Below are 20,642 nucleotides of genomic sequence, written 5' to 3' on the forward strand. Positions count from 1 at the left end.
CTTTACAAATTATGAAACAGAGTTACCTTTTGGCCTGGTAATGTCACTGTTGAGCACATGCTTACAGATTGTAGACACACATCCACAAAAAAACCTGTGTATGCATATTCAGAGCAACTTTACTTATAAGAGACAAAAGATAACAGCCACCCAGATGCCCATCCACTGATGGATGAACAAGCAAAATGTAGAATAGTCATACAATGGAGCATTTTTCTGTAGTGGAAGAAATAAGTGCTGAGAAGTGACATGTCATGAGTTGACCTGAAACAGGTTAAGTGAAAGAAACCAGACATGAAAGGCTATAGGTGGTGTGATTCCACTTAACCAGTGTCCAGAACAGGTCAAGTTACAGAGACACAGAGTAGCTTAGGGTCTGCTAGAGATTGTGGCAGGGAGTTGCTGGGATGAGAATACTAATGGGTACTGGGGCTTAATTGGGGTTTATTTGGGTATTCTGGGGTATTATTTGGAACATGGTGGTGGTTGTTTAACTATGTGGACATAATAAAAATTACTGAAATATACAGTTGAAAATGGTAACTTTTATAATATGCCAGTGACATTTTAATGAATGTGTTATAATAATTACAGGCAACGATGCTGAGCACAAAAATCATCCCATCACCACTTACTACTCATCACCGTCCTGTTAGCTCTCCCCATCTAGAATATGTCTGGTGTATGCCTCTGGATTTACACCAAATATGCCCATTATAGGGCATATTTTCTACCAAGCACTTCTTTCTACCCCCCACAAACAAATGTAAGTATGCTATATTGGCTAAGAAATGATATCTTTCCCTAACTTAGGTTGTTTTTCTCTCTAATAAATAGACAAGAAAAGTCTAGTACTATTTACTGACCATTAAGTTGCAGACACAAAGCAGACACATAGTCAATTTAACATGTTCCTCCTGTGTCATTTATCAGAAAAAAAAATTAAATACAAAATAATCAAGTACAAAATATTAAGAACAAATATGATAAAAGAAAACAAACTCACAGTATAATTGAGGAAATCGGAATACTCAGCAGATTTAAGTGAGGTACTAGGAATTTGCTTCCGATGTGTCCTCTCTCTGACTCATCAGAGGACCACCGGCTGCAGAAGACAGTGATCCCCAATTCTGGACACATTCTGTACTAGAAAAGCTGAAGAACGTCTTGACTCGGAAATTGTAAATTCGTGATTGAGCCAAACTGTTGCTAACTTTGTAAACTTAGAAGGAACTGTTTGCTACTTATATTTTATAAAACCTCACTTATTTAACTTAATGTATACCCTAATTTTACCTCTATTTATAAACCGGTATTTTGAGAGTAGGTTAGTTATCACGTTGTGAGTTCCCGTATTCAGCCTCTTCCCTCTCTCTCTTGTGTGTGCTCTTTTGTTTTTGAACATTCCACCATGGGATAATGTAGCCCCTTATCAAAGGGACCCCTCACTCTTGAACTTCCCAGACCTTGAGCTAAATAAATTTTGGTCACTATCCATTACTCAGTCTGTGGTAATCTGCTACAGCAGCATGAAATGGACTAACACATATCCTCCCATAATTCCAACTCTTCACACTTTCCAGCTGACTGCTTCTCTGTGCTCCTGGCTTCTCAGGAGGCCTTCCCACTGATTTCTAACCCCCATTACAGCAGGTCCCTTACCTGCTCCTCAGTCATTGTAAATTTGCCTGCAGGGTGGGTCTCTGAGTGATCCCAAGGTAACAGCTCCCCATGATGTCTGACTCTGACACATGCTCTTCACTCCTGCTTCCTGTCCTGCTCTGCTAATATCCTAGGTGTTTGAAAGACTTGAAGCTTTGTGGGGAATTTCCAAATAAACTGCCTTGCATAAGTAGTCTTGGCCTCCATTTGTCTGATTTATCTTAGAAATGAATGAACCAAAAGTAAAATACCAAAACAGCTTAAGGGAGAAAAAGGTTTCTCTTGTTTCTTAACAGCTAATTGAGGTGGAATTGAGATGAAAATGACTGTATATATTTAATATATGTAATTTGATCCGTTTGGACATAACCATGTACACCACCACCATAATCATCTTAATTAACATATCTATCACCTCCCAAAATATCCTGTGTCCCTTTGTATTTTTTTGTCGGTTTTTTTTTATTGTTGCTGTTGTTGTTTTCAGTTAAAATACTTATGAGGTTTACCATCTTTGATTTAGAAAAGCAAAGTACCATAGTTTTAGCCATAGATATATTCTAGTGAGCATCTTTAAGAAATTCTCATCTAACGTAACTGATGATTAAAAACAATTCAATAAGTAGATCCTGTTTCACCCACCTCTGAGTCCCTGGTTACCATTATTGTATCTCTGCTTCTTTGAGTTTCACTGTTATGAATATCTGATATAAGTGAAATCATTCAATATTTTTTCTTTTGTAACTGACTTATTTCACTTAGCATAGCATCCATCATGTTCATGCAAGTTGTATGAAATGACAAGAATTCTTTGAGGAAGAAAATTGATTTAATTCTAATAAAAGAAAACAGTGATGACTCAGAACCATCAAAAAACTGCTCAAGTATACCCCAAATTTTTGATTCATTAGGTTTTTACTGAATTGATAGAGTAAAATAATGACAGTCCTGGTTATCCTGATTCTTTTAAACTGAAATATCAATCATAGTCATTTTAAGTACACGACATAATAATGTAGGTGAAAATAGAGACCAATGTATCATTCTTAGGTGAACTCAGAGAACATGAAGACTAATCTTAAAGTGAGAAATCTTTAGTTACTATTCCACAGGACTTTTATCATCTTTAGAAAAGCACTTTATCAATAACTTGCATAGCATCACACAAAAACATTGTGAAACTTATTACTAAATAGTAATCAAGATTTATATGATATTAATGATTTCAGAAGATACTGTTGGGATTTTTAATGTTAGTAAATCACATTTAGCAGTGAAAAGCAAAAGATTTTTTTGTGAGCATCCAGGATGAAATGCTGAGTGATGTACAAGGACTGTCCTTCAGAATATTGCATTCAAAAGGGGGGGAGGGGGCAGACTAGACACTGAGGACTATGAGGGTGGGGCATGTCCCATAGGAACACAACTATTGCAGTGCTAACCCAGAATGGCATCGAGGAAGGCTTTTTAAACATAAACTGAATGTGGAAATGTATTATGAATTTGCACAATAGTTAAAGTTGAGAAGCCCAGCAGTTTTTCATTTTCAAAACATCTATTAAAAAGTATCTAACAATCCCACTAATTCAAAAGCGGTAATTAAAAGTAACAGTACCAAAAACAAGAGAAGTGATAGACACAAGATAACTGCATCTGGTGAACTGTGCTTAATTTGGGGTATTCTACTCTATGATGGTGTTTAATAAATTATAATTATCCAGAAGTATTCAGAATTGAGTTCAAGATAGTTACACCTAGCGTCCAAATGATTAGTAACAAAATTAGGATCAGACTACAGTTAATGAGAGGGCAGAGCTACAACCAATGAGATACACTTCGTCTTCACATCCAAATCCCTCCAACCTCTGAACACATCTGGAAGCAGTATGGGTTGGATTATGTAAAAGAAAATTCTCTTTCTTCCTATATGATACAGAAGAGATGCATAATCTGTCAGAAATCACCATAATATTGTGGGGAGACTCAACTTCATGAAGGTCTTTCAACCTGAGATGGAAATCTTCTAGGACAATTGGAATTCAGGTACTCACTCTTTCTCTCCTCGGAAATGTGGATCTAGGTCACACGTTGGCTTATGCCTCTGAGGGAAATAGCTCTTGAAGATGTTGACGGAGGCAGTTTAAAACTGACTCCTATGCACTCATTTATTTAGGGAATCACAATGCAGATCTGTTTCTGAGTAGTTTATTACATATTATAAATCATATGCTGTGGCATTCACTCTTGGAGTTTCCTCATAATGCTACACAAGACATTCACCAAAATGATGTCATTTTTATCTAGAGATTTGAGACCTAAGAGGTGTCATAAAAACATATAGGTGGAAGATCCCCCAGGATTTACTTTCACTAGGGATGAGCTGTTGAGATGTAAGAGCAATTACAATTTCCTTTTTTGATCATTTGTATGAAACTCTCATTAGCTCCCTTGTGTATGTATAATAGTCACTCTGGGTTGAAAAAGTAACAATTATTAGGTTAAGGTCTAGAAATTAGAGCCTCAGAGGTAAGGTTCTAGGAGGTCTTGACTACAACTTCCTATCTGAACACAATTTCTGAAATACTTAAAACCATGATTTCAAAATTTTTCTACTGCTTACTCCAGGCTTAGATAAATAGTTAATTAGTTGTAATTATAAGTAAAAGTTACTCTTTAGAAGTCTGTATCATTTCAAAGGCACCTTATATAATACCCCAGTGAAGGGATTAAGGATGAAAGGTGTTGATCTAAGCAATTTAGGAAATGAGTAGAAATAACAAGATTAGAGAAAAAACGAATTTTGTAATTGCTTAACTCCAGTTGATAAAGTTGTCAATAAAGATTGTTATGGTTTGGATATGAGAGTTCCCCCAAAAGTTTATGGGTGAGATAGTGCAGGAATGTTCGGAAGTGGAATGATTAGATTATGAGAGCAATAGCCCACTGCATGAATGAGTCCATTTGATGGATTAATAATTTGAAAAGACTATTGTACAGAGTAGTGATTATAGGCAGGTAGCGTGTGGTTGGAGGAAGTATGTCACTGGACACATGACTGTTCCTGGCTGCCATTTTCTTATTAGCTGGGAGTTCAGGGACACCATGATGAGATGCCCAGAGGCAGGGTACAAGGAAAATGCCAGCTAGCGGCAAGTCAGAGTGATGAATCATCACATCCCTGTTTACAGTAAGTCCCATTAACATGACATCTCCCAACCCTGAGGACTTATTGCCCATGACAACTCGTGCCATAAGTTCAGTGTTCTAAAGTAAGCAATGGGGGTAAAGGGAGCAGTATTCTAGTCAGGTATCATAAGGTAACCAAGGGGAGCAAATGTTTACATGTCTCTCTCAATTCTTTGTTCAGGATACCAAGAACCTGGACACCAAGTGAACACTGCACTGGTAACAAACTTAACAGCTCTCCTCCTCCACATCTTCATACCCTGATGTTCTGCCTCACCTTGGGCCCAGAGCTATGGAGCTATGGAGCCTGATGATGAAAGGATGAAATTCTAAAACCTTTTCTCCTCCACTAAGTTGTTTTCTCTGGGTATTTTGATTTTGGTCACAGTGACACAAAGCTGACTAATGCAAAGGTATTTCCCATAAGGTACTGTTTGACAAATCTGAAAGAAGTATAAGTGCATACCAGGAAAGAACAAATGAATAATTGTACAGGGGATAATGGTAAGTAGGTTTCATGAAAAGGAAGTTTACAGTTGGGCAATGGGGATTTCTGTGAATACGTTTTCCTCCAGTATAAAATGTAAGTTATTCTTTCATTCTATTTTATTTTATACTTCTCCACTTACAGTAATCATATAATCACTCTGAAAAATACTTTCCAATACACATCTAAAATGAGATTTGGATTGAAGTGATATGGAACATTGTATGTCACTCCTTTATGGAGGTCAGAGAGACCACAGAAAAGCATCTCGGAAAAAGAGTGAATGATGCAAGACAGTTAGCAAATGAGTCAGCTTGTGAATGATAATCCATGTGAGCTTTTGTTAGGTACTTTAGAAATCAAACAAGGTTGTGAGGAAGAGACTAATATCAACTACAAATAGAAATGGAACTTCTGCTTCAGTGGAGTACAAGAACTGAGTGGGACATATAAAGGAGTGGTGAGTATAGTTGGAATCATGAAGTAATTCTAAAGAGAATGAAGCATTTCCCTTGAATAAGGATGATGTTAGGCGGTAGAGCTTTGATGTGGATGAAATGATATCACTCCTTAAAATTCATTTGGTTTGGTTTAGACATGTAATACATTGTCTTCTTTTCACCTTTATTGAGTGTAATTGATATACAAATTAAAAATTTAATAAAACCCCAAATATTTGATATGTATATAGAAATTTATAAGTTTGGATATATTCACGCAGAGATGATTCCATCACAACTCTCAAGGTAGTAACATATCCAACCCTTCCAAAAGATTCCTTGTATCCCTTTACTTGTTTCAGTGCATGTATGTGTGCTCACATGTGTACACGTGGTATGTGGTAAGATCACTTAACCTGAGGTTTACCCTCTTACATTTTCAAGGGCTCCATGCTGGGTTCTTAATATCAGGCTATACATTGTGCAGCAGATTTCTAGAATTTATTCATCTTGTATAACTATAATTTTGTACACATTGAACAATTCCAATTTCCCTTCAACTTCTGGAAATGACCCTTCTACTTTCTGATTCTATAAGATTGACCATTTTAGATACTGCTATGAATGGAATGATATGGTATTTGTCTTTTTGTGGCAGAATTATTTCCCTTAGCATAGTGTCTTCCAGGTCCACTCATGGGGTCAATGGTAGCAGATTTTCCTTTTCTAAAGCTGAATACTATTCTAAGATACATATGTACCAAAGTTTTTTTTTGTTTGTTTGTTTTTTATCCACTCATCTATTGCCTATTATTTAAGTTGCTTCCCTATCTTGGCAATGGAAAAAAATGCGGCAATGAACACAGGACTTCAGGTCTCCCTTTGAGATTCTGATTTCATTTCCTCTGGATACATGTCCAGCAGTGGTATCACTGGACCATATGGTCACTTCTTTTCATTATCAGAAAAAACAGCAAGTAAAATTCTCAGTGTGTGTCACAAACAGATCTAGGTGTTGTGAGAGAAGTAAGCATAAGTTAGATGTAAGTCTTGTTATCAAGGCGTATTCTTTTCCAAGAGGAAGCAGAAGGGCTCTTGTTTCCCTAAGGGTTTCCAGTCCTGGCTCCACTGCTTCCTCTTTGGTGCTTAAGTTTATTTTCTACCAATACTTAACTGTATTGTTGGATGTGTTAATTAATCAGTATTGAGTCTCTAAAATCAGTGTCTTCATTGAACCATGGTGAGAATGTATGCATATATCTAAAGACTTGCATTTTGCATTTTCAATATATCAATATCACCCGTTGTTGCTGGGAAGCAGGGATGAATTGAGTTAGGAGCATATTTTTGAATAACTAAATCTGTGTGGGGACATGTTTACATATACACTGAGGTATTATTGCATGTTTCGGATTCAAAGATCCACTTCCTTTCAATGGTATTTCAATCTGAGTGAGAAGACCCATGAAAAAGTAGCTCTTTAAGTGATTTCATGTAAAGCTAGGCTCTCTGTTGCTACATTTATAAAAGAACAAGCAACAACATAAAGATCTAATATTCATTGTTTTCAATGTTTTTTTCCATTGTGTTCAAGGTTTTGGAAAATTTGAAGAACAAGTAATTGAATTATCTATTAAGGACAGTAATAAAGGGGTCTAGAGACTACATAAATCCACTTTTGGAAAGTGTGAAAGGATATAGTTGGGGATTTAGTTTTATCTTTGCCTAGAGACAGTGGGATGGCTGGTGGCCTCTTGCTTTGTGCTTCTAAGGCTTTTCCTCACATTTTTTAAAAGGGGAGCCTTCCATCAACCTACCTCCAAAGTCGTAGCTACATCCAGTCTCAGCCCTATTACTTCCCTGGGATCAAATTGCTCTATTCCATGAGACTCCCTACTCATCTTCGAGAAAGCTGCAGTGCTATGCCCTGGACTCTCAAGTGACCCAGAACTGTGAGATTATTAAGTTGTCTTTTCTCTGATTCTTAGAGGATACTGAGTGAGTTCAACATTAACAAAAAATAACTCTCTTTATTAATTACAAACACCATAGATTTTAATTTTCTCAGGGTATATGTTCAAGTTGGAAAAAAAGAGTATTTACTTTAATTCCAAATTAGTCTCAGTATCTATAATTATGCTATAATGTTGTTTTATTTTCAGTGCTGTTCTGTTCCTGTACTACAAGCAGTTCCATGTGTAGTCATCTGATTTCTATGCTCAGAATAAACCACAGCATATCCATCCAGTGATACCAGATTCACTCTGTAGCTCTTGAACCACTTGCTTCCTTGGTATGGATGGAAAGGGAGACTCAGTCACTCTCTGTATTGCCTGTTTTAATTGGGTGGTTACCACCTGGAATAGAAAAGTCTGTCTTGTCAACATTAGACCACAGGCTGCCCTCTACTGTCCTCTACCTACTGAGGAAGTGTGTTCAGAAATAGGGCCATTTTAAGAGGAAAGAAGAAAAGATAGATAATTCGTACTGTCATGTACCACATAGTAACATTTTAGTCAACAATGGACCACATATTCAGTTATGGAGTTCATTCAGTATATTGGTCCCATAAGATTATGACATCTAGTGATGTCATAGCCATCAAGTTTGTCAAGTACATTTTATGATGCTCACACAAAGAGGAAATCAATTAATCACTCTTTTCATAAGGTACCTGTCATTAAGCAATGCAGAACTGTGCTTTTAAGCTCTTTAGTTCTGCCTCTACCAAAAGGCTGTGCTCAAGTGTAGGCTGTTCAGTTATCTATTTCCTCCTATTTACAAGTAGCTTCTGCACTTAAATAAACACATTCTCAGGTACTATATAATTTCAGTGAATTCCTGTGGAGATTATGTGTGACTTACAATTTCTGTTTCCCAAATGAAGAAGATAAAGTTCAGTAAAATTATATTTTTTCTACAACCGACAACAGGACTTGGATTTATAATCTGTGACAAGTATTTTATTAAAAACTCAGTTTCTTTAATAGATATAGGTCTGTTCACCCTGCTTATTTCTTCCTCAGTAAATTTTGGTTATTTATGAAAATAGATCTTCTTTCACACACATTATCACAAATATAGATCTGCCTGTCGTGGGGTCATAATCCTTAATGTCAAATTAGTTTGGGAAGTAACTGCACTGATTTTTGCATTAGTCCTGCATTTCGACCAACTTTTGCACTGGGAACCTAAAAAGTTGACCCCCTAGTTCTGTTATGTAAATGATTCATAAACTGCTTATGAGGAGGTCCATGCATATGCAACACGGAGAGAAGCCCAGAGGGTCATATACAAACTTCATGAGGATGATTCTTTAGACTCTGTATACTGCTAGAGAACTACACTTTTATTTATCAGTCAGAATTTAATGAAGTTCAGGAGTTGGGAAATAGAAAGATAAGAGTCAGTTCAGATATAAAAACATGACAGGATGTCACTTATACGTCAATTGTGAAAATTTTTGAATATGTAGAAATGGATAGAGAGGTACTTATCAGGGCTGGGGAAGTGGAGATGTAGGTCAAAGGTAGAAAGTTTAGTTGCATAGGGTGACTGAAAAACTAAGGATCTATTGTGCACCATGATGACCGTTGTTAGTGATATTGGATTATACACAGGAAACTTACAAAGAGAATAAGAGAATAATTTTGGTCTTTCATCATACACACAAATACAAGGTAAGTGTGAAGATGTGCATGTATATATATATAAAACTACATATATAATATGCATATTATATATATGCTAATTTCCTTGACTTTAACAATCATTTACCATGTATATCAGAATATCTTGTGCATTTGAAATATATACAATTAAATATTCATGTATAAAATAAAATATTTTTAAACAAAGAGGATGAAGATTTTCTGCAAATTCACCATAATCAATGCTGTGTGGAATCAACATAAGGGTAGATCAAAGAAATAAAAGAGAAAGTCCAATGTACACTATATTTTTTAATATTTTATAATATACACATTATGTCTTCATCTCATTATTTAAGGTATGGGTACTTTATCTTTATTTAGTAATGGAGTTCATTCAGTATATGTGGAGGTACATGTATGGAAATCAGAAAGAGCCTCTGCTGACAAGCAGAGTACAGTATAAATAATATGTAATGTTATGGTGTTTTACTATATAAAATTAGAAAACAAAAGAAGCATAGTCTGTGCCTTCATATGAGAACCAGATATGCCATTCTGCAGGGGAGTTTTGACAAGTAAAAAAGGAACTAATTGCATTCTAGAGTGGAACAGTATATACAAAGTCACTGAAGTTTGATAGTTTGTTTTGCAAAAAGGCAAGTTACTTGGTGATTTGGGAGTATAATAACTGACAGGAAAATAAATAAGGGCATGAAGTTGGGAATGTAAATATTACAAATTGTAAAAGTAATTGTATTTTACATTTAAAAGTTTATATATTACTCTAGAGTCATAGAGTGTAGATACAGAAGATTTTAAAGCATTGATGTAACATCACCAGAAAATTTTATGTAATGGATAAAACTGTTTTTATGCAATATTTAATTTCATTCTACAGGCTTATTATGTAATGAAAATTTTTATGCAATATTTAAGTTTTATGCAATATTTAATTTCATTCTACAGGCTTATTATGTAATGAAAATATTTTATCCAATTACAATAATCACCCTTATTCATTGTAATTAAAAATACATATTGAAAAAATACTTGTAACCTAACTAATTGACTATAACTTTGTAACATCATTGTTCAATATTTCAGTTGTTTTCAACTGTTTCTTTCAAATATTATAAGGAATACAATAGGGAACATCTTTGTGCATTAATTTTTATGCAGAGATTGTTGTCTCTTTCAAATTTCCAAGAAGCTTGTAAAACAAAATTTCTCCCCTTTTCTGGTCCCTCCAACTACAAACAACACAATGAAAGCTGAAGTCAGGGATTTATGTGCATTTCATATTTTAAGACTGGAGATGTTTTTCCATCCACTTAGAAGTAGTGGAGCACAGTTTGCAGAATACAGAGACCATGCAGATTCCCAGCTGAAGCAATGTATTGTTGAGGATTACTGACTTAAAGGGCATCACAGATCTATTTTTTATATAAACTAATAAAGCCAGAATGAATGTTATAACAGAATAGCTGATGTTCAGTTTCAAGAAAATGCACAGAGGGTTTGTTACAGACAAGTGGAGATTTCAGAGGAAAAAATCGACACTTAGCTTGGAGCATCAGGGAAGGCTTTTATAAAGAAATAGTGTTCAGATTATGTCCTCAAAGAAGTATTTTTTGGATTCATAGATGTGAAAAAAAGGATATGCAGAGCAGCCTATAGGAACAAGAAGACCAACACTTAGAGTCACCAAAGGCAGGGCATATATGTGAAAGAACCACCAAATTCAGGACCTATGAACAAGCAGAACATGTACTATATGGACAAACCTGGCAGTGGAATAGTTTAAGTTAAATATTCTATAGATGTATTTATGGTCAGTTTGACTTATAGGATTGTTTGAGCCAAAAGTGTCCTGTTGCTTTTATTTCTGGTTTTTGTCTCTTGTAGGGAGGGTGGTGCTGAAATCATCAATTATTATTGTATTGCATACATCTGGGACTGAAATAAAAAAGTGCTTGCTTTATGTAATTAGGTACACTGATAGTTATGGCATAAATATTTACAGTCATTATATCTTCTTGTTGAATTTTTCCTTTAAAAAATTGTAGTAGTCTTTGTCTCCTCTGATTAATTTTTGCTCAAAATCTGCTTTGTTAGATTAGAGAATAAACCACTCCTGTTTGTTTTCCAACTCCACATGTGTGGAATAGCTTTTTTCATTCTTTTTCTTTTAGTCACTGCATATGTTTGTCTTCCAGATGAATGTCTTGCAAAGCACACATGGTTAGATATTGCTTTTCAATACATTCTGCCAGTCTTTGAATTGGAGAGTTGAAACTATTTTCATTCAGAGTTTTTATGGAGAAATAGATGTTTATGGTTTTCAATCATTTTGGTTTGTTTCATAGATGTAGTTTCTTCTTATTTTTCATTTACTTAATTGCCTTTCTGGGGAACTTCATCTATTTGAGAGCTCTGGAATTTATTTTTGAGTTCTTATTTGTGTAGTATATCTTTACTATTTCCTGTGATGCAGGATTAGTTGTCATGAATTCTTTCAGTTTATTCTTACCTGGAGAAATTTTATTTCTTCTTTGTTATGGAATGAAAACTATGCTGAATATAGCAACCCTGACTGATGATTACTTTCTTTTGGAACGGGGATTATGTCATTGCAAGTCCTCCTAACTTTTAGAGTTTGAATTAACATGTTTTATTTGAATCTAAATGGATATACCTCTAAATGTGATCTTATGTATTTCTCATGCAACTTTTAATACTGTAGCTGTGTTATCCATATTGGTCATTTTGGATATGATATGTATTGGAAAGTTTTTTTTTAACCATGTCTATTTGTTTTCTCTGTGCTTCCTTGCATGTGGCTGTCCATCTCATATTTAACATTTGGAAAATTATCTGCTATTATTTCACGGAAAAGTTTCTTAATGACATTAAGGTGTATTTCTATGTCCTCTTTTATCATGATGACTCTGAATTTTGGTCTTTTAAATGTTATGTTGAGTTCTTATATATTCTGATCATGATCTCCCCCCCACCTTTACTGTCTGCTGAATATTCAAGCTAAACTGCCCTGTAATCTAGGCCTGATATATTCTTCTACATAATATAGTTTTTTGGTGATAATTTCTTTTTCTTTTTGGTGGGAGATACCAGGATTGAACACTAGGCCACATCCCTAACCCTATTTTGTATTTTATTTAGAGACAGGGTCTCACTGAGTTGCTTAGCACCTCACCTTTGCTGAGGTTGACTGTGAATGCATGATCCTCCTGCCTCAGTCTCCCAAGCCTCTGGGATTACAGGTGTGTGCCACCATGCCCAACTGGTAATAATTTCAACTGAATTCTTTGTTTGATTTATTATGACTTTTGTTTCCAGGAGTTCTGATTGTCTTATTTTCAGAATCTCCCTCTTCATTGATTTGTTTCTTCATCTCCTCTTATTTCCTTAATTCTTATTTTAGCTTTTTAATCATTTTAATGATCAGTTTCTTGAAGTCTTTGTCTGAAATTTCTACCCCTTCCATGTCTTTGTTTTCCTTTATTGAAGATTGTAACTTTGGGGAGTATTCTTGTTGTCTGATACCTGTGACACTTCTCAGTTTTTCACTGAAGAATTGCTAATTTAACTCACTCTTGTAGAACTAACTACTTTAACACTGGATTTTCTTAAGCCATCATTGTGGAATCTCTCTGAAACTGTTTTAGGAGTAGAGGTCCAAGTGTATGAACTGATGTCCTCCTCCAGGCATTCCTACTTGGGACCTAGTCATTGGTTTGGGATTTTTGTCTAACATGTTCCATGTGCTAGAGAACAATGAAGGAACTTTGGATGGTGGGAGGGGGTGGGAATGGAAAAACAGTAGAATAAAACAGGCAGTATTACCCTATATATATATGTATGATTACATGAATGGCATGAATATACATTGTGTACAACCATAGAAATGAAAAGTTGTACCCCATTTGTGTACAATGAATCAAAGTGTGTCTGTAAAAATAAAAAAAATTTTAATAAAAAAAAAAAGAATTGTTGAAGCTTGATTGGGTTTAGTTCGTGTGTGGAAGAAGGTTCTCTGTCACTTTGTTGAATTGTGGGTATAGTTCAGCCACATAATTTCTACCCTGTGAATTTGCAGCGTAGCCTAAGAGTTACTTCCCAGACACTCTGAGAGAAGAAGGAAGCAGACAACAGCAACAATAGTAATAATCAACCTACAGCCTTAGAAGAAATGTCTGCTACCAACTATGGCATGTACACAATTAGTTACCACAGAAAGAGGAATAGTGATTTCGGTGGGTCCAAGAATTGGGGGTAATTTTCTGGTTTTTAGTTATTCATATTTTTATTTGTTTTTATTTTTACAGAAGTTTAGATTATTCTGAAATTTTCAAATTTATTTTAATTAAACTCTTGATGAAATCACATAATGTCCTTAGATGTTTTCGAATATTTAGAAATTTTAGTTCAGGCCATATAGCCCACCTAGTAGAGTGCCTGCCTCTCATGCTGGAGGCCCGGGTTCGAATCCCCAGCACTGTGGGATTGTGGAAATAACAAACAAACGAATATTTAGAAATTTTATATTTTTCAGTCTTGATCTTGTTTATTTGTGTCTTCTCTATTTCCTTGATCTAGAAATTTATCAACTGTAATCATCAAAAAAATTCTTTGATTTTTCATCCTCTGTTGTATGCTTTTTTAAAATTTTACTAAGTATCTCTCCTATCTCTATCATCTTCTTTATTTAAAGTCCTTGGATTTATTAAATGTCCTTTTTCTACCCAAATGAGATGGATGCTTAGGTTTCTGATTTTTAGTCTATTTTTTGTTCCTTATATGCTTTTTTAGAGTCATAAATTTATGTATATCTATAGCTGAATTCTAAATTTGGACTTAATTTTTGATTGGCATGTGCCTACCTAACAGTGTTTCTTAATTATGATGATTTTCTTCATGTACATTTATTACATAGTGTTCTCTACTTATAATGGTTTGCTACACTAGGAGCAGACATTCTTGATCCAATTAGGGTAAATGGACACAAGATGTCAAGTTCATTGTTCTTTGCTTCCCTCTTCTCTATGATCTTGACTCACAACTTCTTACTATTTTTACAGACAGTTGATTCAATTTCTTCTCAGATTTTTTTTAAATATCAAAAATATTGTGTTTATTCTAGTTCTTTTATTTTTCCAAATGAATTTGATGATTGCTTTTTCTAGTTCTATGAAGAATATCTTTGGGGATTTATTAGGACTTACATTAAATCTGTATAACACTTTTGGTAATATGGCCATTTTGACAATATTAATTCTGACTATCCAGGAGCATGGGAGGTTCTTAGCAAGAAGAGTGAAGCAGGAGGCATCACAATACCAGACCAAAAACTATACTTCAGAACCACAGTAACAAAAATGGCATAGTATTGGCACCAAACCAGACATGTAGCCCAATGGTACAGAATAGAAGACACAGAGTCAAACCTATATAAATTCACTTATCTCATACTAGACAAAGATGCCAAAACCATTCACTGGAGAAGAGATAGCCTTTTCAATAAACAATGCTAGGAAAATTGGAAATTCATATGTAGCAAAATGAAATTAAATCCCTATCTCTCACCCTATACAAAGCTGAACTGAAAGTGGATCAAAGACTCAAATCTTTACCATGTCAGCTGAGAACCTGACTTCCTTAACAAGACCCCTAAAGTGCAAGAAGTAAAGCCAAGAATCAAAAACAGGGATGGATTCAAACTATAAAGCTTCTTTTCAGGAAAAGAAAATCTTGAAGAGAGAGCCTACAAGAGAGAGAGAGAGAGAGAGAGAGAGAGAGAGAGAGAGAGAGAGCGCCTATGGGAGAAAATCTTTAGCACATGCAACTCAGATAGATCATTAATCTCCAGGATATACAAAGAACTCAGAAAACTTAACACCAAAAAAAATCCAATCAATATATGAGTTAAAGAATTAAACAGACACTTCACAGGAGAAAAAAATGCAATCGATCAACAAATACATGAAAAACTGTTTAATATCTTTAGCAATTAGAGGAATGCAAATCAAAACTACTCTAAGATTTTATCTCACTCCAGTCAAAAAGGCAATTATCAGAAATACAAACAACAATAAATGTTGGTGAGGATGTGAGGAAAAAGGTCCACTCCTACATTTTTGGTGGGAATGCAAATTGGTGCAACCATTATGGAAAGTCGTATGTAAATACTTCAGAAAACTTGGAATGGAAACACCATTTGATCCAGCTATACCACTTCTTATTTATATGCAAAGGATTTAAAATTAGCATATAAAAGTGAGCAGTCACATCAATGTTTATAGCAGCTCAACTCACAATAGTTAAACTATGGAACCAACTTAGGTACCTTCAATAGATGAATGGATAAAATATATGATGAAATATTACTTAAAGAAGAATGAAATTATGGCATTAGCCAGTAAATGGATGGAGCTGGAGAATATCATGTTAAACAAAATAAGTAAATCCCAAAGAACCAAAAACCAATTTTTTTCTCTGATATGTGGATACTATTAATAATGGGGAGGCTAGGGAATAACAGAGTTACCTTAGATTCAATAGAGGAGAGTGAAGGGAGGGGACAGCGTATGGGGGTAGAAAGGATAGCAGAATGAATCAGACACTATTACCCTATGTACATATATAACTGTTCAACTGGTGGGATTTTATGTCACGTATAACCAGAAGAATGAGAAATTCAAAGTGCATTCTACTGTCATGTATGACAAATTAAAACAAATTAAAAAATTAAGAAAAAACATTGTGATATCTTCTATAGTTCTCTACTAACTTGAAACAACTCAATCTAGTATTGCTGTGAGCAGAACTCATATAAGACATTTCATTTGAAGTCATATATTTAAGTGTTATACAGTAACAATATACTAAAGTCATCATTTCAATGCTCAAAGATATTCGGAACTAGTAATTAACCTGTCCAGCTCAGGTTTCCTTTCCTGACACTAATAGATTTTACTGTGTAAGTTTATTGAGTTGAAAGAATAGATCTAAGCAAAGCATCAGGAATTATACTTGACACAACATAAGTTCTACATAAATTTTTCCTATTATTATAATTATTATTTTTATAATCATCCACATGAAACTCTTTAGTGAGTTCTAGGCAGACACTTCTCCATTAATAAAAGCATTTAATTTTATTTGTATACATAAACTCTTATAAAATATTCACATATGCAGTTTATTGCACAGACTGTAGTTCAAAGATCATGTTGGAAATTTAAATGTGATGTATCCAGATGGGGCAGTCGGTGGTCTTTAGGGAGAATGTCCACAATTAGGCTGTTGGTCTTAATCTCCAAAGTTAAAAGCATCTGTAATAATATTGATGTCACTAGTCTTGAGGATGATAACTTATACGAGTTCAAATCCAAGAACTTGATATATAAGGTTAAATTACAGTGTATTGACTTATGGTGAAAACCATTTCTTTACAGTCTTCTAAAATTGCTTATATTAGAATCATCAAGGTATTCTCTGTTTATAGCCAGTTTCATTTTGCAAAGCAAATTGTGGTTAAGAATCTCTTTGGTGGTACACATGGACTAGGTCAAGATAAGCACTTCCTACTTAGAAAAGCAGGAGGTACATTTTCAACCCTAAGAAAGGCCTTGCCAAAACTGTCAGGCAGGAACTAGTGGTGGTTTCTATCCTCTGTAATAAACCAAGTGGATTTTATCTTCCAACGACTGCCCCAGTAACATCTCTATAATTTAGTAGAGATGTGATCTTGGACAGATTTCTTAAATTCGCTGGGCCTAACTTCCTTGTATGCAAAATTAAGCAGAAGCCTGCTTTGGAGAAAAGTTGTGTTGATCAAATTACATCATTAATTTAAGCTGTTCACATTGGCTCCCAAAATAGGCAATCTGCTAAATGTTTGCTATTACGTATTTGGTTGAGAAAGTATAGTATCTCATTATGTATTTTTGGCTGTTCTGTGTATATTTTATAATTCCACTCTTGAGTGCCTGTGTCTAAACCTCATCTTTCTATAATTACAGGTGTTTCTCATTTAGCATTAGAGAACCTGATTCCAAAATCTTAATAAAAACCATTGTCCAGGTGTCAGGTGCACTTCAGAATTTATCACAGAAAAGTACATGATATAGTTCAAGGTGAGGGACAGGCTGTGCATTCAGAGGTGGACAACCCAAATATGTGGCAGGGTATGTGACACTGCTGCAATGGCCAGAGCTCAGCTTGCCTCCAGCACACAAATCCCCAGGCTTGTGTGCACCCTTAGTTAGTGTGCTTTGGGCCTAATAAAAAATGTGTCCACTGTGGTATCTGATGAATAGCAGCTGGAACCTGTACCTCGAGTCCCAGAGAAGAGCCTTGTTATATTTTGTGATATTGAGAAACTAAGAGGTGTGGATCTCCTGTTTAAGACTCTAGGCCTATGTTCCAGGTTCTCTTTCAGTACCTGTCCTCCATGCAAAAGACACTAAGCAAATGAGCAGAAGTAAGTGTCACAAATCTAGTGGGTAGCAGCAGTGGCAAATTGATATTCCATTATCAGTATATGAAAGGAGAAGCAGTCTCTGCTTCTATTTCTAAGCCTTCTTTACAGTGGTGCCAATCCCTTTTCTAATTTCCTTCTCTAAAGGTCTCTATTTCAGACAATTTTCTGTATTCACATTTATATGGTTAAATGTTTCACCCTTAGCTTCCTCTTGTGTAAAGCAAGAGAAATAACGTCCATATTCCAGGATAGGATTAAGGATTGGGCACAACATATATTGTGTCACATAGCATCTGATATATAATAAACGTTCCATTAAATTGTAGTTAAATCCTTATATATTTATAATGATTATTTTCTATTTCCGCCATCAGGCTCTTAGGTCCCTGAAGCACTCTCTACAGTCTGCAATACAGAACATCTCTCTGAGCTGGAATTTGCCTCCTGGTGTGTGTGCCAATGTGCTTTCCCCCAACCAACAGTCATCTTTAGGGGTCAGAAATTAATTGTCTTTGCCTGACTGATAGGGATGCTGCCAGTGAGTTCCTGTTCTTTGTTTCTCTAGTCAGAATAGCCACTACCCTGACAGTACCATTGAAGCTGGTACTTGTATTCAGATTTCAGCAATAGATTGCACATGCCATGTGTAACCAGTCCACCATCTTACCCATGGTTTTAGGCTTCTGGTTCCCTGGGTTAACTGAGTGCTACTCAGAAGTTGCAATGTGCTGAGCTGGGCAGCTGCCCCAGCTCTGATCATTTTCCTGGTGATGTCTACTTTTCCTGATTCAACTCCATTCTGTAGGCAGCTGAGGCTACAGGAGAAGTATCCCTCAAGTACATATTCCATGGCAAAAGTTTTAAGGACAAATTGACATTTTACCTACAACCTAAGCCCCATACCAAGCGAGACATCAGCTTTCCTTCCTTGTTCTTTCCTTTCCTTCTTCTCTGCCATCATTGCTGATTTCTTTGGTTGACTCTCTTCCAATGGATCAGTGATTTTCTGTCCTTTCTCTTTTCTCTTTTTCCCTCAAGGTGGTTACAGAGAATGTTCTTATGCAGCTAATTTACCTCCAAAAGGCAAATGGTTCTGGGATCTGAATGATGATCTGGCCAAGGTCATGGATATGAATTTGGATGACATGGTTGCATATCCTGAAGAGTTAAGTTTTTAAAGAAAGAAAGAAAGAAACCAATGGAGTAATACGGTTTTGTTGGAGTGGGATAGTTCTAATGAGAATTGATGCGAATCAAGGGTCACCTGAGAAAGGAGAGCATAGATGTCACATATGAGGCTTATTTCAAACAAGAAAAGGTTAGATCAGAAAGAAAAGGAAAGCAGTGGGTTACCTAGTAGGAGTTCACGTAAAAGTTGATTAGTGTTCATGTGGTTTGTGTGTATGAACATGAGTCACATCCTGCTGAGCATGAGGTTTTCCATTCAATAAGATAAAATATCTCTTAAACCATTCTTTCCAGATGGGGTTATTTTAGGTCTACACTTGAATTAAATTAGCAATCTTTCTCTAAAGGAGGCTCTCTTCTTCCAAAACTTAGGTATCTCCCACATAACTTCCCATTTTCTGTGTAGATTAGCATGACTATGGTCCTCAGCATCTATAGTATAACCTTAGGAAATAAAAGAACTCTGAGGATCATCAGTTAACTTTGTAATATATAGCAATAAGGCACAGTTACAATTCAGAGAGAAAGAATGGTGATATAGTGGAATGGATTAGAACAAATAATCAGACATCTTATGATTATGTTCCAAGTTTATTTTTATCCAGGTCAGGGGAAGTCCTTGAAAGTCAACCAGTGTAGGACCAGATATAAAGCTCAGTAGATATTAAGTGTGCAGGAAGTGCTAGCACAATATTTCAACAAATGCAAGTGTCCTGCCTAGTCCAGAATTCTTAGTATAAACAGTGTCATTTCACTGCTTTAACACCTTGGGTGCATCATTTTTGTTCACAGTTTAATCTTTGGTTAAGTCTCATTAACTTTACATAGTGTCATGTACTTGTGAAATTCAACTCTTCTCTTTAGGGTTCCTTCTGCCAATACCTCCTGTCTTCCAGTTATTGATGACCAGATGCAGTTGGCTTTGGAAAGTACTCCCTCTCACCTCTTTGCCTGCATTCGTGCATGCTTTCATTTCTTCTGTTCCCATTATCATTTTTGCTTGTTACTAAAGGCATGACTCTCATATGACTTTTTCTGTAAAGCCTTGTCAGTGCTCTCTAAGCAGAAGACATGATTCATTGCTCTGTGCTGTTATGGCATCTGTGCTAATATCAGAGCAATGGATTTTATAGTGAAATGATTAAGGAAAATTCCTTGAAGTCAAACTGTCAGGCCTCTAATCCTGGTTTTTCCTTTTCCTACCTAATGTTTAAGAACTTATGTAACCTCTCCATACCTCAGTTTACTCATACATAAAGATAATATAAACACCTACTATCAACCAGGCTAGGAAAATTGCACGATTTGATAGATAAATGTGTTCCAACTAAAGTCTGGCATGGAATAAGATGTATATAAGTGTCTGCTATTGTTACTACCATATTTTGTTATGAATGAATCCATATGTGACACATTATTCCATTGATGGGTGAACTCCATGGTCAAAGACTCTGACTAAATTGTCTTTGTAGAATTAATGATTACAATGCCTTTGAAGAATTAGCATAATTTTACTAATTATT

The sequence above is a fragment of the Sciurus carolinensis genome, chromosome 11 (assembly GCF_902686445.1).
Source record: "Sciurus carolinensis chromosome 11, mSciCar1.2, whole genome shotgun sequence".
NCBI lineage: Eukaryota > Metazoa > Chordata > Mammalia > Rodentia > Sciuridae > Sciurus > Sciurus carolinensis.